At 42.1% G+C, this 22043-nt stretch overlaps 1 protein-coding gene across 2 annotated transcripts in view; it reads right to left on the bottom strand.

The window, feature by feature from the left end:
- The window catches only part of Sdk1 (sidekick cell adhesion molecule 1), a 551006-nt gene that overhangs the window by 242301 nt on the left and 286662 nt on the right, over positions 1-22043 (bottom strand). The window contains exon 1 of one of the 2 annotated variants that reach the window (XM_033764800.1): positions 15802-15846. The exons of the other annotated variant lie outside the window; for it this stretch is intronic. The gene's annotated coding sequence lies outside the window, so the exon portion shown is untranslated. Of the gene's footprint in view, positions 1-15801; positions 15847-22043 lie in introns of those variants that run through there. 2 annotated transcript variants of the gene reach the window in all.

Raw genomic sequence — 22043 nt, 5'->3', positions numbered from 1 at the left:
GTGCTTGCCCTTCAACCAGGAAATAATAAAGGGTATGTGTGCACCTGTGCACACACATACATACATACACATTACCTCTGTAACTTTAAAATATCTTTCTTGCTCTTTATAGCTCTATGTAGTTTTTTTTTTTTTTTTTTTTTTTTTTTTTTTTGGTACTGGGGATCAAGCTCGGGCCCTTGAACTTGTGAGGCAGGTGACAGAACCACTGAGCCAAATCCCCGGCCTCTCTCTCGGTACAGTTAAAGGTACAAAGGTAACAAACTAAAAATACAGTTATGTTGAGAGGTTGTGTAAAGTAGTGTGAGCTGAAATCTCATCCATCTTAGCAGAAGGTTAAGGGATAATGTCTCAAACTGGGAAGTTAGGAAATAGCAATAGAGATACAGAGTTAAATGCTCAAAGGTTAAATTGAGGAGATGCCTTTGGCATGACAGTAGGGGAAGCTGGTGCATTTCTTCCTTCTGTACTGTCCTCTTAACTGCCTGTGAGGTAATCTTGAAACACAGATCCACTGGTCCTGTCGGTGTGGCAGTGTCATCCTGAGATAGCCCCTTACTGCATTCTGGGAGACATCCAGTATCCTGCACCTCATACCCGCCTTGACTTTTGTCCTCATTTTTTCTGTAGAATCCTCAAGTGGCTTCCTAAGAAAAGTGTGCATTCAAAAGGTGATTTTTCACTGTTTTTTGTTTTTTTTTTGTTTTTGAGTCAGGGTCTTACTATGTAGTTGAGACTGACCTGGAACTCACTATGTAGCTCAGGCTGGTCTTGAACTCACAGCGATCCTCCTGCCTCAGCCTCCCGAGTGCTGGGATTACAGGAGTGCACCACCACACCCAGCTGATTTTTCAAAGTTTTTGAATGACTGGAAGTAACATTATTCTATTTCCATGTGTGATCATTTTCCTGGGCAAAAAAAAACCCAAGGAGGAAAATCATTTTGCCTTAGACTTGAGACATTGCTCCACTGTTTTCTAGTATCTAATGTATAGAGAAGTCTTATACAGGTTCCATTCTGATTATTTATAGGTCATGTTTTTGTTATTTCTCTCTTCCAACTTTTGGGATATTCTCCATATGTTTGGAATTATCTTTATATATTTTTTCATATACTGTTGCAGGAACTTGGTAAATTCAAGATGAACATCGTTTTGTATTAGTTCCTTTATAATTTTTCCTGTTTTTGTTTTTGTTTTTGTTTTTTTTTTTTCTTTCTAGGGCTTACATTGGTTGGATTTAGGCCTCTGGATTGATTCAATATGTAACTGATCTTTCTCTAATTTTTTTTTCTTCCTAATTTGGAATACATTTCCTCCACTTTATCTTCCAACTGTTCTTTTGAATTTTCATTTCATCAACAATACTGTAATAGCCAAGAGTAATTTCCTTCTCTGATTGTTCATGTTTCACAGCATCCTGCTTTTGTTTTATGGATGCAATACATTTTAAAATTATGTTTCATAGTAGAAGCTCTCTTAGAATGATCCTTAAGTGACCTTTTAAACTTAACGATGAAAGCTAACTAAGAGATCTGAACATTCGGCTTGTCAACTGACAGCTTCAATCAGGTATAAAACTCATTATTATATGAAAAGATTCTGAATCTTGGAGTACAGGAGGGCTTTTCTCCAGGGCCATTCCTTCTCAGTAGAGAAGAATCCTTCCTTGTCTGTCTGCCCACCTGTCTAGTTATTCCACCTGAATATTCCACCTGTAGTGGTAGGAATAGGAAATAGACGGCCCCATTTACAAACTTAGCCAATTTGCCACTTCTGCTCCTGCATTATAATGAGCTCCTCTATGATCCAGCTTCCTCCACACAGAGACCTTCTGCCCTGAAGGTCAGGGCTCCTCTCTCAGAGATCTGCTTCCCAATATTTTATCCCTCACTCAGTGATGGCCATTATCCTTTTTTTGTGTGTGCGGTCAGTGTTGACGTCACTCTTTCACTTCTTTATTGCTTTTAGTGAGTTTTTTAAAATCTTTATTTTATCCTCATGTGCTTTTCTTCCACTTTTAACTGGTCATGCTGAATTTCCTCTCCACATTCAATTTTTAAAAGAGGCTAAACAAATAGATAATACCCATTGACTGATTTGTGAATATTTGTCATAAATATTGTACACAGATGAGCCACCTCCCACTAATATAACCCCGACATTCCTTCAATGTTCTACATTAATACACATTTTAAAAACACCACATGCCAATGTATAAAGAAGTATTTTTTCAGAAGAATGAAAACAAGGGAAATCTATTCTACTGAGCTCCTACAGAGTCACTGAATATTTTGCTGATTTACAAATGCTGCCTCATTTAGCAACAATCCAGTAAGATAGCCAGTATCCCCCTTTACAGATGAGAAAATTGAGGCTCAATATCACTTGGCTTCCAATTGAGAAAGACTTTAAGTCAAGAAATATTTATCCATAATCTTCTTTTGCATAATGCTTTCTCTTCCGAATATAGACTCTGGTTGTGCTCAGCTAACCAAACATGAAATTAGCTGGAACACTCTTTCCCCCAAGTATTTCCTTAATTGAGGTTTTACAGCAGTTTTCTCAACCATACTTTTCCCAAGTTGGTCAAGGGGGCTGGAGGTGAAGATGTCGAATAAAAAGAGGGGATCTACAGAAGTCTGAAGTGTGTGAACTGTGAAGCTTCAGATAGTTTTCAGGAAAACACTGGAGGTGAAGCCTCTTTGTAGCTATTACAATAAAGATCTCAGTGGAGGAAAGAAGGGCCTAATCCCAATCAGCTTTCCTTGCCTGGGTCCCTGCTCCCTGAAGAAGCTGAGCTTTAAGGTGAAGCCATCTAGATTGCATTAATTAAAAGGGACATTTAAATGTCAAGTCTTTCAAAAAGAAAATACAAAACAAACAAAAAAAGTTGCAAGGTAACCTGACCTGCTAAGGTGTGGAATTACTGTGGATAAAGTGTAATAAAAGGGAAATACATTTCCCTGATGTTACGTACAGTACCGGAAGAGGGAAAGTGACCACATGCTCCAGTTAGGAACACAGGAGTGGTGAGAGTAGGGACCAAGACCTCGAGGAAATGAGAAAAACAACCAACCAGGTGGTTCTCTGGGTACAGAACATTCCAGGCAGAAGGATGAGCAAGCAGAAGACCTGGATGCAGGGAAATGCTCAGTGTGTTACAGTGGTGACAGCATGGCTAGAACAGGGAGCTGGGCAGCAGATGGATAGCTCAGGTAACACCTGTAGGCCATGTCCAGAACAGTGAGTTTTATTCTATGTGAGGAAGGAGGCCCCTGGGAGTAGTGAAGCAGAGGAACGATGGGCTGTAAGCTTGTTTTCGAAGAGCTGAACTCTGGAGACTGTGGGGAATTAACTCTGGCATCAAGGAAGAGCCAGGGATTCTAATGCCAGAGCCTGTGAAAGACACAGGAACATCTAGGTGAGGCAGGGTGAGACAGGCACTGGTAGCATCTAGATTTTAGACATTTCTAAACAGTCACAGAATTTTCTGATGGACCGATGATGGGGAAAACTGAGGGACTGGAACCAAAAGTAGAAGTGCATTTCTGAGATGGGAAGACCATGGGAGGGAAAGGGAGAAGGAGAGGGGTAAACTGGGGGCTGGGATTTGGACACCTTACTCCCTGGTACCTTCTTCCCCGTGTGCCCTTTCTCATCTGTCCACACCATCTCTGTGGAAGCTGCCCCTTCCTAGGGCTGACTGGGATTCTACCCAGGGCAGACTTGAAAGGACTCTCCTTGGCACAGCAGGTGGAGGGAGGACCAGCTGCCCCATACATCATACTCCATTGTGGTCCATATGGTGCTCTGCGTCCCTGGCAGCTGTGAGTGGGGAGGGTATGCCACAATCTTTTTGCTGCTTTTACATCCAAAGTTCCCTTTCCCCTTCACACCCAGTCTTCCCCAGTGCTGCACTCAGTGTGGATATCTCTTCCTGATCCTTGCTTGACTGAGCTGTGCACTTACCTTGGTGGAATCAAGTCTGCACTGAAGACATGAAACCAGGTATGTATCCTGCCTTGGACATTAGCCCCCTCCAAACTGCAGCTCAAACTGGGCCTATGGCCCACTCTTGTTCCCAAAAATCCCTTTATGAATCTTCCCAAGCTCTGGTTAACTCATTTGAACTTCTCTGTGATAGCCAGCCTGGGGTAAGGGAAGGCAGTGCAGACCTGTGGACATGCTTAGCATTGGCTGCCATCCCTTTCTTCCCAATTATGCCAGCCAGGAAACACAGCAAGGTGATGTTGGTATGGAATAGGATCTGGAAGCGGACCCCACACCTACCCCAATCTTTGGTTTTCCTCACTCCATGCTCTGTTCTCTTCCCTCAAGGATTCAGATGCAGTTCCTGTCATCCCACTGTGGGAGGCACAGATGTGAAGAAGAGTTTAGAATCCAGTGAACCTCAGTGGCTTCTGACTAGGGGCAAACTGCTGGACTCCTATGGGCTTCCTTTGTAAGGCAGGGCCACTGAGGCTGAGGGTATGGTGTGTACATCTTCGGTATTTCTAGAGAATGTTGTCTAATTTGTGTTGCATTAGCTTGGTGGCTTTGACATTATTGTGAAGTGGGGAGTAAAGTCCCTGCTTCTTGCCCTGTTCCCAGGTTTTGCCCATCCTGTCAGGTCCTCTGCATGATAGCCTGAAGGTGTTCATGCTACTGTGACTGCCCTTTTTACAGGGAAGGCCCAAGCCTGGGGGCTCTGAGCTCAGACCATTTCTTGAAGACTCTTGTTGCAACATCTCAACCCCTTATTAAAAATGCAAACTCGGCCGGGGATTTAGCTCAGCGGTTGCCTTGCAAGTGCAAGGACCCGAGTTCAATCCCCGGTACCAAACAAACAAACAAACAAAAAAAACAAAAACAAAATAAAAATGCAAACTCTTCTGAGAAAGCTTATGCTTGAAAGAAGTTGGCTTTTCCAGAATATCTGAAGGGAAAATCCTTTATTTCAGTTTCTTTATTAAATCCATTCAGAGGGTCCTGGTGCAGGGCAGAGTGCCCCTGGCTAATGCTCCAGGAGAGGTGGGCAAGCAGTCAGCTCCTTGGGGGCTGTGTGCTGTCACCTTGCAAAGCCAAGTCTTTCCAGTGTCAGAGTAGTGATAATGAGGTCAAGAATGGCCCTCCACCAAAAGATACCAGGTCACCTTTGCCTTGGATGGTAACCTTCAAGTTAAATACATAAGGTGAGCAGATTATCTACTATTCTTATCTGTAAGTGGGTGTGCTTGGTAAAAGCTGGCTTTAGGACAAGGAAAATTGTGGTTTAATGACCACCGAAAGGAACCCTCAGAATTTACCCCTTAGTGTCTCAATCACTGTGAAGTTAGTTTCAAAACAGGATCCCATGGCAAAGCTAACAGAGGGAGTCTATAGGATCATTTGAAACCTCAAGATCTCCCTGTTCCAAGAAAATTGGTCTACATCTCTAGAAACCAAAGAGAAAAAACCACTGAAAACAAACCCAGAAGGAAAAGACCTGGAATTTTAAAATTATTTGGCTTATTTTAAATCTTTTTCCATATCCAGTAATAACAGTCTTACTGACTGTACTGACCAGAGAGAGAACAATTACAAATGTGCCTTAAAGTTTAGGCAATGGGCCATGTGGAAAGAAGAAAGGACCAGTGTATGCCAGAGCTCTGGTGTGCAGCTCCTTTCCATTGCCTATCTCACTGCAGCATCATTACTTGATGGGCAGACCTCTCTACTTTCTGGAAGATGTAGAAACATATATGTCCCTTAATCTTGTACTTAGCAGAGTACCTGGACTACAATAGCCCTTCTATAAGTGCATGCTGAATGAAGGATTCAGTCTTGCCCAAACACTACACAGTTGTTATTACTACCAGATTATTAGCATTATAGAATGTGAGGAAAAAGACAACAGCCTTTTATTTCTGGGGCTGCAAAGCTCATTTTGATGAAGGCTATGTCATCAAAGACATCTGGGCTTAGTAGAAAAAGCAGGTCTGCTTGCACAGTAAGCACAGTACGTTGTGGGTATTGGAGGCACAGAGAAAGGGACACAGCAGGACTAGATGGGGATGTGGTGTTGACATCAATTCTTCTGAGGCAGTTAGGAAGAGCTTGACCTGAAAAGTGGACAGGCACATACTGGAAAGACAAAGAAGAATAGGCATTTTAGGAACAACAACAACAAAAACAAACAACAAAAAAGAGGATGGCATTAGGCACAGTGATACCTGCCTGTAATCTCAGCTACTCTTGAGGCTAAGGGGTGGGAGATGATGAGTTTGAGGCCAGCCTGGGCAATTTAGTGAACAAGATCCCATCTCAAAAGAAAAAGGTGGGAATCCGCTTAGCTCATCTAGAAACATGCAAAACTGGGAGCAGTTCTTGATGGATCGGGATGGCCACTGTGGAGGGAGGTGAGGCCAAGGTGAGGAGCTTGGACTTTAGCCAGAAAGGAGGGGAGGGCTATGCAGGCCTTCTGGAGAAAAGTGGTAATCAGGCATGAGCACTGTCTGTAGTGTGGGGCTCAAACTGTAAATGAAGCTAGAAACAAAGCCTGACGCAGGGTAGGGACAAGATATCAATACATGAAAATCAAGGGAGTTGCAGGGATAATGGAGAAAAGGAGTGGGTGGGTAGTAGGGGTAGTAAGGGGAGAGGAAGAGGAGAAGGCAATGGAGCAGCGTAAAGTAGCCAACTTCCCTCCTGGCCTCTGGCTTAAGTGACCTGGCCAATGGCTGCAATTCACCAGGAAGGTAATTAAAAACCAGGACAGGTGGTGGTGACAGCATATCATGGTGAAAGCAAGGGCCAGTCTGTCTGGAGTAGCAGCCTGGATACTCAACCTATGGGGTATTGGGGTTCAGGAACACTGGCTGGTCACCAGCATGTGGGCGGTAACTGAAGCCAAAGGACAGTGTTGCCACTATCTAGGAGAACAGAGAAGAAGCACTGGAGACTGGCTGGAGGGCACCCCAAGGAGCCCTGATTTCTCAAGTGCAGTAAGGAGAGATGGCTAGAACTGTGGAGGAAGAAGAGAAGGCTGTTATGAAGCTCAAAAAACAAGGTATCATTTCCCCATTCCCAGACGGACAGGAATGCTCCATTTTGAAGACAAATCTCTGAGTTTGCCTTCTATGACAACTGCTAAGAAAGCAAAGCTATATATAAGTAAGAATCCTGACCTTCACCCAGGTCTTTGCTGTAGACCATAACACACTGAGAGCATCACAGACCTGGAGCTATTGTTTCGTTGGGCTCTGTGGCTCAGTGTTACGGCTTATATCTAGATGGCCCCCAAAGCCTCATGTGGTCAGAAGTGGAGCTTTTCAGAAGTGGCTGGATACAGGGTGTGTCATGCTAGGATAAAGGATGTGATACTGGGATTAATGAATGGTGCAATGCTAGGATTAAGGGTGCCCTACCCTAGCTATGCATGCTGCCTGCTCTCAGGGCAGGTAGCCTGTATAAGATATAGGGGACAGGAAGAGGGCTGCTGCCATCACTTCCTGCTTATGTGTGCTTCTTCTCTGACGCTTTGCTGCCTTCTGCCTGCCCTCCTTTGCAATAATCTATTTCTCCTCTGCGATTGCCACTCTGCCTTGGAGTAGCTAACCACAAACTGAAGCTTTACAAACTGTGAGCTGAAATAAACCTTTACTCCTTTAACTCTGGCTGTCAGGTATTTTGTCTTACAGTAAGAAAAGTAACTAAGACACTCTTATCTACAAACAAACTGGCTTGGTCTCAGGCAGTTCTCAACCTACTTATGACAATGAAAAGGGCAATAACAAGTCAGTCTTTTCCGGTGCTTGACCTTCCCCTGCATAGTATGGTGTATAGGTGCTTTGTTGGGGATGGTTGAAAAGAGCTCCAAGCAGCTCGGATTAAAGAAAATCACATAGATTTTCTGTGTATCAGTGGCCTTTGAAACCACTTGGAGTTTGCCATCTCTCCCTGAATTACTAAATGACCTGACCTCAGGATTAAGTGCTTTCCTGACTGCAAAAGCACCTCAAAACAAGAAGTATGTACGTTCTGGCCACCAAAAGGAACCTGTCTTAATAGCTCCTACTGTAACTTGTAAGTCCTCAGCGTTCATATTTTTTTAAGAGACTTAGATACACAGGCACATAGGCACATATATCTCTCCCCAAGAACCCACAGAAGTTGTTTTTTAAAAATATGCAACAGTGAAGGCTGTGCAGGCAGCAGACAGGCCCAGGTTATCCCCAGCACTCCAGGATGTGAATTTCTGGAGGCAGAACTCTGGTAGCTTGGAGATACACTTTATTGTAAAAACTGAAATCAACAGCAAGATTTTTCTCCTGATAGGAAAGATCATGTCTGGCAAACAGAAAAGTCTTCTCACCTTTCACTGTCCCCAGATTCACTTTATAATGTCCACCCAGCAAGCTCCTGGACAGGGGAAGCCAGCTTGTAAATTCCTAGGTCAATAATGTGCTATATGTGGAGGTGTCTAAGGAAACTTTTCTATTCTTTTAAAAACTGCTTCCTTTACAGTTCATCAACTAGAACCCAATTAACAAATCTCAAAGGCCTTATGATAGCACAATGGGGCATGCCAAGTTGGGGAAGTGGCCTTGGGGACAAACTCAACTCCCAAAGCTCTAGCTGTCTCTAGAGCCAAGGACATCAGCTGGCTTGATTCTTCCTGTTTATGGTCCAATAGTAGATGGGAAAGAAAAATGAGAGAAAATAAGCAGTATACTTCATTTCCCATTTTATCTTTGTATGTACTTCCATTTTTATCTCAATACACTTCTGGACTTTTCTACTGACAAGAGACAATAAATAAAATCATATGGCAGGTTGACAAATAAGCCAGCAGTTTCTTTTCTTTTTTTCTTCTCATTTATAACATATTTGAAAACTTGTACATTTGGAAATGAATGGAATGTAACAAAGAATGTATTTTCATCCACTTTTTACTGGACAGAGAAAAATGAAGGTGACAAAAGGCAACTCTATTGTTGGCTTATTTATTTATTTTGGGATAAGTACAAATTGATAAACCATGAAATAGGATTGTGGATTTAGGAACTGCATGACTGGACACTCGAGTGATCCAAATATCTGATTCAAGAGACAACAGCTGAGTACCTGTTTTTTATGTACACATATAAATGCATAATCTACTATCGGATAGTAGAAGCCTCACATCCCAGAGGACTGGGATCACATGCTACTGGGCAGACAGAAGAGTACTTCCCATGGGGTTAGCTTGGTTTTCTGAGTGGACATCTAAGCAGGCACAATATCAGGTCACTCTAACTTTATTAAGAAGTGCCCTTGGGGAAAAAAAAAGAAGTGCCCTTGGATAATTTTGCCAAGTGTGCATATCTGGGCATGGCACCGATACCCATCTGAGGCTATCAGCAAGGACAATGGGGAACTGTGGGCCATGCTGGCAGAGGCCTGTGACATCCTGGTCCTCTTCCACCCCAGCTGCAGGGGCTTCATCACAAAAAGTTCCTTCCAAAGTGTGAAAGAAAGACATTTAGAGGAAATGGCAAATATCTTTGGTTCTGTAGGACAAATACCACTGCATTTAATAAATTGGAACAGAGGGATCAAAACCAACTTTGGACTTTTTTATGGTGCCTATAAGAACATCATCTTAAACCCAATGTCTAAAAGGAGCAGTGAGGACACAAGCTCCCCAGGCCTGGGATCTCTCCTCTGCAGTCCTCATCTCTGCCTCCCTTTGCTTCTGGTGCACTAGGCCTGTGGGACTCATCAGTGTGCTTGTTTTGTCTGCCCACAGTCCCAGGCCTGCATGTGTCCAATTTGCAGTAGGTGCTCAGCATGAATCTGCTGCATATGAATTCCTTGGGAGAAGCCTCTCTTCCTGGGTCCGCAAAGAACTCTGGGAACCTATTTCTGTGATAGGCTCAGTGAGCCACAGAGGTTGACATCTTTACCTTCCTTTCCTTCCTGGGATCTCCTCTAAATAAAGGACTGTGCTCACATCTTCTCTGGGCTTACATACTATTTCTGGGGGAGGTAGGACATGTAGCCTTCTCTTTTGGCCAAGCACATCTGTTCCTACACACTCCTGCCCTATTCCCTTTAAAGTTCTTGAAGGCCCATGATCCTTGGGAACCACTGTATGCTTCAGAGCACCTGGCAAACAGTAGGTACCTACCAGATATTTGTGAAATTGAATGAATCGAACTTCACATTTTCTGAACAGAGATCAACACTTGCTCCTAAGACTTCCTCAAGTCAAGGATTTTGGATGTCCATGCAGGACAGCAGCACACCCCTGCTTTTGGATATGGTGGGACTATTTGCTAGGCTTAAATCCTGTTGAAAATCAGATGTTCTTTACATAGCATGTGATTTACAAATAGTATCTATAACTAGAAAGGTGTCTTTAATAGATAAAGGAAGAACAAAGGAATTTAATCCTAAGTCCCTGGAGAAAAAACATTATCTTAAATGTTCTGAGCACATGAGAGAAAGAAAAAAGAAAAAGGGAGATAAATAAGAGGGAAGGGGTCACAGCCTGTTCAGAGAATATCTTGAACACTGCAATTATGCCCCTCCTTAAGATACAAGACAGATTTTTAGAAAACCAGACTAAATTGAAGTTATTTTCCCTTGCTACAGACCCACTGATCAGCTCACAGACCAGAAATTATAGCAATCGAAGCTGAAGGTAAATTCACAGTGTAGTTATAAAGAAACCTGGTTTGGAAACCATGCTGCTTGTGATCACTCCCAGGGCTGCTGCTTTTTGAAGATTTTGCTGGATGAGAACAAAATAAAATATAAAGTTTACATTTCATACTGTCCCCCAGCCATGTGAAGAACACAAAGAGTCAAGATTTGGGGATGTAGTTTCTTGGATTTTGGGTTCTTAACCACAAGAGGTACCCCATGAACCAACAAATGACTCCCTTTTAATTTCTTTATATCTTTAGTAAAAACTAGGGCCTCAAAAATTAGAAATCCACAATCAAATAAAACCTCTCAATTACATATTTAGTGATTCATAAAACTGAAACAATGAAAGGTGGTAATAATACCAGAACTGAAATATATTTTATCAGTCACACAGCACTTTCTTTTCTTATGTATTTCCAACTTAAATATAAATGTTCACACAAATATACTGGGAAACATTTCTTCTGCTCTGCTTTTAGATGATCATTTTCTTATTTTTTATCTTTGCGGAGGATTAGTTAGAAAATTTCTAAGTTAGAAAATTTTGCAGGATTTCTATCCTAACACATACGAGTACTAAGTGTTCCAAAACAATAAACAGTGAACAACTTGATAGTCAATTAAGTCCTTCAACTGTGTCCATTCCAAATGGCTCCAGGAATGGAAGGGAATTCCAACTGATATAGGATTCAGGAGGTTTCTCTCTGGAGAATGGAGCAGGGATTCTGTTCTTTTTCATCTCTAGGTGGGCCTGGCCAGCCTGTATCCTCTGCAACATGGTGGAACCAACTACACCCAAGGCACTAGGCAAGTTATGGGCTCAGCCTCTTTGGGTATTTATCAACCTGAATGGAGATTCTGAACCCGAGAAGAGACTCAGGCTCAGTACCTGTGGCTGCACAGCAGTGCCACACCCAATCAACCCAATCTAAGCACAGATGAGATAGGAACAGTGGTCCGGCGCACCCCACTGCCCAGCCTGTTCTTTCTCTCCCATTCCTAGGTACACGCTCTCGCTTGTCTATCTATCTCTGGGAATTAGGTGGGTCATTGACCTTGATGAGGAGTACAGCAAACAAGCCTGCAGTATGGGTCAGGGTGCAGGGATGCTGGAGTGAAGAATGAGAAGTCATAACTGTGAAGGAATGTCCTCTTCTGTTTCCCGTCTCTTTTCTTTTTGTTAGAAGTTGCTGTATCAGAAGTACCCTTGGGTGTCACAACAGAGGTACGAACAAATCAAGATATCTTAAGAGAAGAAAATATTTCTTTTCCTGTTTGCCCTGGCTTCCTTTAAATGAATAAAGTCAGTGCCACAGCATGAGAATAGAGTACTCTGCTAGAACAAGACATTTCTGAAATGACCTAAGGTTATCTATTTAAACCAACTGGTTCTGTTTTCAATCTGCAATGAAGCAAGGATCTTTTCTTTTTGGTAAAATGTCAACACAATCTCAATTATATTTTGATCTAAAATCAACACCAACAATAAATTTAAGGTTGGAGACAGAAAGAGGGACAGTGTATAAAACATAAACTGTGTAGATAAAATTAAGTGTATAAAAACACATCTAAGATCCCTCACAAGATATGTGCGTGTGAATAAATTACTACAAGTTTATCGAGTCGGAGAGTATTACTGGTAGAAGCATAAGAAGTCTGTTCCCATAGATCAGAAGGCAGGTGAATAAAAAATAAAATCCTAATCCCATTTATGTGATTGTTCAAATATATTAAGAAGCTGGCCAATGTGAACCTATTTCAAATGAGGAAGGCTGGTGATTACTCAGCAAGACTGGACTGTACAAACCATCAGTTCAAACACAGGAACACTAGCAATGCTTGAGACACCCAGCAGTCTCATTAGTTTTAAAGCAGCAGGGTTACTCAGCTTTTTTATGAAGCAGCTTAAATAACAAATTTATGGAGAATATATAAGAAATCACAAAGTTATTATGGAAAATCATTACGGTAGACATTCCCACTGAACCTCTCCCAAAGCTTCTAATAAATAAGAGGATATCATCTAATTGTTTGGAAATATGGTTTAATCTCTGTTTAATCTTTGGAAAACTCATATGTACACAGTATGAACAAAATACACAGTGAATGTTTAAATGTTAAAAAATTTATTACAGTAAAAGACTCAGTTGTTAACAGTCCTCAGAATACTCCCCCTTGCTTCAAGTACATCTATCAAATTGTTCTTACCACTTTCTGAAGCAGTTCTGGAAGTCTTCTTTCGTGAGTGTTATTATAAGATAGGACTGAAAAAATACAGAGAATTCTTCTGCTCTGAGGTCCATTCAACAGAAAGGCAGGTCATGAAAACATTACAGTGAACCCTCATCCATTTCATCCACTGAATCTGGAACTGTGTGTCTTGTTTTTATTCTATTTGCAACAAACATCAAGGCAGCTAGGGACAGCACACCTAGAGAGACTCACAAAAAAGAACTCCCAGAATTGCTTCAGATAGTGGTAAGAACAATAAGATCAATGTGTTCAAAGTGAAGAGAGTATTCTGAGGGGGGTTTATGGCAATGTATCTTTTACTGTAATACATTTAAAAAATTAACATTTACTGTATTTTTTCATCACACCACATAAGTGTAAAATGCTCTGTAAGACAGAGAGGAGAAAGAAGTAAAACAAGGTATATTCTTGGCATTCAGTACAGGATCATCCCTTGAACTGCAGAGTTCAGTCAATCTCACTTGGAGAAACAGAGGGTATCTGAAGGAGCTTCACTATATCCTGTGTCCTCAATGTAAGCCAAGGATTTCCTTTAAGTTATTTCTGAATCAGTACTATGTGTTTCCTAATTTCTTACTTTTCTTTATATATATTTAGAAAACATAGAAAAATATGATTATGTATGAATATTTGCTATAATATACATAAATAACAAAATAAGTATAATTCAGCAAGACAGGTACAGAAGTTACTTTTTACAAGGCTTCTCTGAAAAATGAGTATAGGTAAGATGTTCTCACTGATGCTGACAGTACAAATCTCACATGTGTGAATGTTCTTTATCCAAAACTTATTTTCCTCAGAGTCTCTTTTCTTATTAACTTCAATCCACTCACTCATTAGCTTCATTTGACATCAGTGCTTTGAGTTTCCTGAGCACTAAGTAAGCACACACATACATGCACAAACAATTTTAAAAATGTTCCAAGACCTTTTCATTCAAAGCTTCTTAGTCAGGGCTTCTCAAATCTTTGTGTGCACGTGAATCATCTAGGAATCCTGATTAAAGATGGGTTTTAAATTGGTGGGGCTGGTGGATCTCAAATATGTTCTCAGGCAAAGGAGTGCTCGGCCATGCTCTGGAGTGAGAACTCTTGCTACAAGGAAGACATCATGCTGTTCGTCACACATGAGGTCTCAATATGTGTCACCCAACTCTTTTCTCTTTATTGTTGTTTTTTGTTTTTGGTACCAGGGATCAAACTCAGGAACTTGTGCTTGCAAGGCAGGTGGGAGAACCACTGAGCTAAATCCCCGGCCCTCTTTTCTTTTTAAAGTGGAGTCTGAAACAGCATCACAAGCCTCTCCAGGAGTGGTTAGAAGGCAGAGCCATGGGCCTTGTCCTAGACCTACTGACTCAGGATCCAGATGCTAACAAGTGGGTGATGGACACCTATTGTCATGGAATGCTCATTCAATTTGAGAAGTTCTGTGCTAGGTGATCCTGCTGTCCTAGTAGGACTGCATTCACTTGTTCACCAATTAGGTAAATGGTAACAAATAGAACTTTGTCTTCATGAGTAACTCAGCAGTTAGCTGAACTACTGAGGGTAGGGAAGCAAGGTGTGAAGAGGTGCCAGGACCTAAGAGGAGAAGGAGACGTGGGCTAATGAAAGGGTGTCTGTTGCACTCAGACATCTGTAGAGACTCTAAGAAACACCAGATTGCAGTGGAACTTCAGACCTGTGGAGGAGGAAATAGAGGAAGATGGGTTGAGCTCTGGTAATCTGTATGTTGGGAGAGTAAGACAGGAAATAATCAAAATATGGCCACTGTGGTGTTTAGGAGGGAAAGAATGCCAGGAGAGGTACACCCTTCTGAGTACATGGACTAATTCACCTAGCTGTCCAGAGATCTTCGAATCCATTGTCTCCCCTCAAATATCCCCACTTTATTTTTTTATTTCTCCCGAATATCCCTTCTGTCTGCTGATCAAGTGCCTTTTCACTGCCTGTTTGCAGAGTCTGCTGCTTCCCAGCTCTGTGCCTGGCTAGTTTTCAACATGACCACCCCCATTTAGATACCCTTGTCAGTCACAGAGTACCACAACACCATCTTTCCTGGACAAGATTCAATCTCTCATCCTCCAAAACTTTTATGCTGATCCTTTGTTCCAATTTTCTGCAACCCTCATAGAACATATCACAGAAAGTAACACTTCAGTATACATGTTGTTCAAAGGAGTTTGGAAGAACAGTTGTGCTAGTTTGTCCAAGAATTCCAAGGGAATCTTGACAGTTATGTCCCAAAAAATTCTGGGGAAAAATAAGCAAAATAAAAACAAGAGAGCTCTACTGAGATATTTCTTATAGGTTAAGGCACAAATGAGACAGTCTTCTGGTTGCTAGGTCTCCCAAACAGAAAGAGCATGCTAGAATTTCTAAGACAAAACAGTTACCACAAGTGGACAGGTGAGAGGGTCTACTGGGTAGAGATCAGTCCTGCTCCAGATGGCAGGTTAAAGATGGGACAAAATGACCAAAGTCCATAAATCCTGAGGTATGTGTTTGAGAGCAGGAGGGCAGGTAAGGCTCAAGGAAACTGAGGACAAGTATGATCCTGCTTTACCCATACAGCGGTTTAAGCAAAGGAACCTAAGTGCATTTGTGTCCCACTCATAATGCAATTTCAAGGCATCTTCATCTCTTGAGGGTCAAGATTGGGAAGGATAACTATGTCCAGTGTGTCCTCTAGTAACACTAGAAAGAATTCTGAATGGGAATAAGGTCCAGTGAGATAAATTTTATATTTGTAACATAAGTCAGCCTCCACGCAACAGTCTAGCTGATTGACTGCAGGTTGAGTCAGCCACCTGTGTTGAGACCTCAAGTTTTCAACATAGTCATCTGAATGTGAACACATCCCTGCCCACCTCAGAGCTCCGGTCCTGTCATATGTAGCATGGGAGGTACCATCTACCTTGCAGGCTGCTGTGAAGGTGAGGTTAAGGAGGTGCTGAAGGAGGTTAAGGAGGACTGAGCCCAGCCCAGGTACAGGCACAGGTGTGCTCAGGGTCAGTCACAGCCACTTCTACCCCTGCTGTCAATTTCTGTGTTACTGCCACTTCCAAAGAAAATAAATTATATTTCTACTGCAGAACAGAATGAAAGCCAGATAAAAATCAACCTTGGAATTCATATTTCTTGACCTAAACTAATCTTTCCCACGTTAGCAGTTTCGTTTTTATTAAAAAAAGTTTCATCATAATCAAATAATATTTGTACATGTAGATAAAGTGTGCATATATTAAAAAAATTAACTTTTGAAAGGTTTTTAATTAAGTTGTAGAAGTGAGGCATTTTAAACTAAATAATATTATTAGCTCACCAAGGGAAATTTTATACTGAAGAAATACAGAAAAGATTTGTTTGATTAGAGAATTTCAGTCCAAAAAATTCACTTGTACTTTAATCAACTAGCTTGGCAGCCCTGATGGTTCTGGATATAGTAGATAATGACTATAATTTACGTTGGCTAAGAATTCTATTAATTTTCCTATACCTTTTTGTTTGTTTTTGGTACTGGGGATTGAACTCAGGTCCTTGCGCTTGCAAGGCAGGCCACCGAACCTGAGCTAAATTTTGTTTTTGGTACTGGGGATTGAACTCAGGTCCTTGCGCTTGCAAGGCAGGCCACCGAACCGCTGAGCTAAATCCCTGGCCCCCTATACCTTTTGGAAGTTATATAATTAATTGTTATTAATGCCTCCTAATCAAGACAGAGACAGTCAGTGAAACAATTAACCTGTTTCTGAAGTTACAAACAGAAAGATAATTCATCAGTTTCCTAATGTTTTTCCTCTGCTGCAACCAGCCTAGCTTTTCTCACTAAATATTCTTCTACTAAGGACCCACAGCAGCTGCTGTCAGCAATCAAGGAAAAACAAAGAATGTGTTCATTTATAAAGGTCATTCCTGTACTTCTGTGGTAAGAAACAATCATTTGTTAAGTTAGGAAAGAACCTCAGTCTTGACCACAATTTCCACTATCTAAAGGCATTAAATGAGCTAGATTTCTGCAAAGAAATATTCTTCAAAACCCAATTTATTTATGAAATTAGAGGGTATGTTTCCACTGCAGAGCAATATTCTCTACAGTGACCAAGTGTATCCATATAGATAAGGTGGGCAAAGAGAGCAGAAAACAAGGCAGACACATTCTTTCTGGCAACATATCAGCCACAGTGGGTCCTCAGCCATAATAAACCTAGCATCCACTGAGGCAACAGTGCCACAGAAGGATCACAGCCTCAGGGCCCAGTGGCCCTGGAATCCAAGTTCTCTGCTGCTCACCAGCCTCCCTTCATTGCATGAGAAACAGGTATTGTATATGTCATGAGATATGGCCAGGACTAAACAGCATATAAGGTAGCATATAACATTGCACCTAGCACACAGTAGGTGCACAATACCTAGAGAAAACAGAAGAGAAAATAAAGTACCCACCACTTGCTGGATAAAAAATTTCTATTTCAATGAGTCTTGCCATTGCTTTGAAATGGTATGTATTTTTAAAAGGATTCTCAAATACCACCATGTCCAGAACCTTTTTATACTGAATGCGATTTCAAACCTGGTTCAGTAAGATCTCATAAGCAATATCTGAGCAAGAGTGAAAAAAAGTGCCAGACTCTACCTGCCCATTGCATGAAACATGAGCCAAGGAGACCCCCTGGGCAATGCATTAGGAATGCATCTGTGCCCTGAAGCCCAGTAATCAATATACTAAGGGGCCCCAAATTAGTCTCTAGGGTCACCAGGCTATTGGGCAGACTTTTAAATTCAGGTCCTTACAAGTCTTGCTGGAAATGTGCCTTCTGCCTGCTCTCTGCACAAAATGGAAAAAGGATATGGTTCCTGCTTTACAGATAAGAGCAGTGTCACATGGAGAAGCCGTGCAATTTACCCAAGGTCCACATGGTCTCTGAGTGGTTGGGACAGAACATAAATCCAGACCTGTAAGACACCAGAGCACATGTTCTCAAACAGCACAGTGTACTGTTTTTTTACAAAGCTTTGCTTGGATGTGAAAGCCTGTGCTGCAAGGGGAGAATCTGAAATCAAAACCACTTAATTTCCTTCAACCAACTCCAGAGAACTCTGGGAAAAGAGAGAAACAAATTAAACCTCGGATAGTCAAATATAACATTGTTTGCTTAGTCAGACATCACGCTAAGTGCTACATGAACATCATATGTTCAGTGTTCACACAACCCTGGTGAACCTCATCACCCCTGCCTGAAAGTCTGAATGAGCTGTCTGAGGGTGCTCTGTAGGCACTGTGGCCTACAGAACTGAGGACTCCATCAATGCTTATTTAGTAGAGGCTCATTCCAGTGCTGGCTTGCAACCCTGCACAGGGGTGCTGACCCTGCAGGAACTCCTCATAGGTGCTAGTCTTCTCTACCACTGCCACGATCTCCTCAGACCTTCATTCAGGATGTGAAAAGGGGTAACAAGTTTGTATAGTTTCTTGTAAAGACCTTGTGGAAATACAAAGTATTGTGAAAAATACCATTGTGAAGAGGCTTTCCTATTCATCCACAGGGAAAAGGTGGGGCAAGGCTGGCACTCAGAAGATCACTGGAGCCTATCTGCTCCATGCAGGGAAGGCTGCCCAGGTATAGAGCACCCAGGGTCCATTTTTGCAGCACACACAAGCCTTTCTTCCATGCTGCTCCTAACTTTACAGCAACTCCATCCCCAGAACTTCTGCAGCAGGAGAGAGGAAGAACCCATATTCCCTCAGCTGCACCCACTACCCACCTGGTTCCAAGGAGTCCCAGATGGCAGCTCTGAGCAGAAAGGTCAAATAGAATGTGCTGCATCCAGCAAAGATGAGTGTACACCTTCCCCTTCATCACTGTACTGCTTCTGGGTTAAAACTCTTCACTTTGATGATGTTATTAACAGTGATGGTTTCTCCAGATGATGGTGGCAATGGCATCACTCTTGCCAGTAACAACTTAGGCAAGGAACCTGAGCAAAAGACCATGTGGTGCACATATCACTGACTATAATTCCTAGGTAGAAACTTTAAAGTGCCTCTTCCTAACAGCCAACTGTTTCTCCTCTTTGCTTTTTCTTATTTTTTAGTGCTAGTTACATTAATAGAAGGTGAAATGTTCTCAAGTTACCAAAGGATCTTTCTGGGAAATGGATTCTGCACTGCTCCTCCCTGCTTGGTTGTTCTTATCATCCTTGGTAAAGGACACCAGGGACCTTACTCCTATGCTGGGCTGTGGAAAGGCCCTGGAGCCCACAGACTCCCACCTGTTGTCCAGAGTGGGCCACCTCAGTTTGCTTTCTTAGGTGATCAGCATAAGCAGATGGGCTCTAAGCCACAATAGGACATGGGGGGAAAAGGGAAGTGAGCTGACAAAATCAATCATCAAGGGTCAAATTAAGAGGCTGGGTCTAGCGGGTTGCAGAGCACTTGATAGACTCTAGCTGACATCCTCATATCAACAGCCAGAGGAAAATTACAGTGACCATAATTAGGAGTGAGAATCCAAGACTTCAAGTAGCAGACAAGTGGGTTATTTACTGTGAAGGCTGGCCCCTGCAACTCTGTCACACACACAGAGGGAACAGAAAAACAAACATTCTAAGTGGAAGAATTACGACAGATAGAAGGAGGGTAATGGGTGAAGGAATTCATTATTATCTTCAGTGCCATTTTTGTAAACTTGAAAATTAACACGCCAAAGCTCTGAGGAATGGTTTGAGGAGAGCTACAAACTAATCAGCACTGTGGACACACCGTGGCCTAAGGAAAAGGGTGACTTCTCTTTGCTTGTCTCTCAAGCAGCCTGGAGAAATGTCCCAAATACCACGTTCATCAGTAACAAATTCTAAGGTAAGAACCCCAAGAGGCATCAGCTCTTCATCCTGTTCTTGTCTGACAGTGAACTTGAACCTGCTCAGGACTGGGATCTGTCTGGAGTCTGAACCTATCATGGCCACATCACTGTGAACAGGGATGGTCACCTCTGTCTGCTGGCATATCCAGTGTTACCCTCTGCCCAATCCAAACACAAACACAAGGGAGTCTGATTTCTCTCTCTGTCCCCAACACCACCCCTGCTATAGGCCAGGTACCTGCCCATAGTGGTGCAACAATTCCGCCCTGCAATTCTCTGTGGTTACTCTGAGCTTGGGAAGACCAAGACAAGGTCATTAAAAACATCAAACTTCTGCTCCTGGGAGTTCTGAACTCATCCTTTTTATACTTTGTACACGGTGCTATCCAAAGGGAAAAATAGGAAAATATCTGTATTTACACTGAAAGCAAGGTCCCTTCCATCCACAAAGAACTCTCACTGTGAGTGGCCCTAACTGCGAGAAAGGCTTATGGTCAGAAATTCTCCACCTGCCAGGGAAAATTTGTCTGTAGAATCAAAGAGCCAAACTGCAAAAGTCAGGTGTCAAGGATTAGGGGGAGGAGTGTACTATGGGGCTGACTGGTGAGATGCAGAAATCCTGGAACACCTGTCAAAGTGGCTGGTGTGGCCTAACGGGACTAAGCATGTGTGGACACCTGGCTGGAACTTGCTATGGACAGAAGCCACATCATGAGTTGAGGCGTAGCACTCCCCAACACAAAAGGACACAGGCTTATGTCCCCTCTCCCGCAGTTTCTCACACAGCATGTCAGGAGTGGCCACTGAGAGGTCCACATACCCTCATGAGGACTCCCTAAACACAGCAGATGCCAGTGAAAGAAGAACACAGCTTGGCAATTTGGTGAAAAGAATTCTGGTGAAAATAATTTCTTTATCCCTTTCATAAAATTCTGTTCACCCAATTATACTGAATCACAGTCTCCTGCTACACGCCTGCACCTTCATTAAAGAAATGGCGCAAAGTATAGGGACTCTAATCATAAGATCCATAGGAAGAAAAGGCCATAAGAAGGGGATCATGTTAAAGAATGTGAAGAAATATCTCTGATAAATAAGACACTTCAGGAAATTCCTGAAGTAACTTGATTCAGATAAATCAGAAAATCTGAATTGAATCAAACACTCCAGGGGAGTCAGTAACATGCTGTAAACAGAAAAATGGAATAATCTGAGATCAGGAAAGACTATTTTCAGATGAGAATACAATTGCCAAGATTAAAAATGCAATAGAAACCCTGAAGAACAGATTGGATAGTGCATAAAATCAAATCAGTGAATTTGGCTGGAAATTCATTTGAGAGCTTTTCCTAGAATTCACAGAAAATAGATCAAGTGAACTCTGATGAGGGAAAGACAAGCAAAATGGGAGATTGATCAAAGAGATTCGTTATAAGACAATAAGAATTCCAGAAGGGCAATACAAAATCAGTGGGAAAAAAGTTAACAAAATTAACCATGTGGAAAACCCTCTTTGACTTAAAAAAAGATTTATGTCTTCAAATAAAAAGAGCTTACTGAGTGTTACGAAAAGGGAAGCCATGACTATCATACCGCAGCAAAATGGAAAAATAAAACTTACAAGAATTCAGAGATAAACAAAATATTAACTTAGAACAAAAATAAAAACTGAAATCTCTAGCTTTCCTCTGTACAAAATTAAATGTTAGAACAGAATTAAATAGCATATGGAGAGTGTTAACTGGATTAAAATTTGCCATCAAGACAAAACGTGTGGGTCACTGGCCGTACTTCCTTCTCAAGGAGCCTGGTGTGCTCCTCCAGTTGCATACTGATGGCTCTGACTCCCCATACTTGCCGATTTCCCTGTTGGGAGAGTTCAAGCTACAAAGAAGATGCCACTAAACCAGGTCGGGAGGAGATGCCAGTTAGCTCCAGTATATCCCTAAATGAAACCCCTCTTTCAAGTCCATGGATGCTCCAAGGTAGATGACCAGCACTCAGGCACCCATCAGACTTTTCTAGATTTTAATCAAAAGGCAGAGACTACTGTCAGTGCCTGAATTGGGTGGTCACAAGATAAAATGGAGTCTGGGTGGCAAAATAAGTGAGGATAGGCTGTGACACAGAAGGGGGAGCTGAGAGGTACAGAGCAGAAAAGCTTAATAACCATGTGGCTCTAGGGCCACCAGAAAATGTGCATGTGGCCCAGGGAGCCTGTTTTCAGTTCCTCCCAAGGCCTTGTAGGTATT

Source organism: Fukomys damarensis, unplaced genomic scaffold (assembly GCF_012274545.1).
Source record: "Fukomys damarensis isolate Sample0158 unplaced genomic scaffold, DMR_v1.0_HiC HiC_scaffold_17, whole genome shotgun sequence".
Taxonomy (NCBI): domain Eukaryota; kingdom Metazoa; phylum Chordata; class Mammalia; order Rodentia; family Bathyergidae; genus Fukomys; species Fukomys damarensis.
This window is presented reverse-complemented; position numbering and strand designations above follow the sequence as displayed.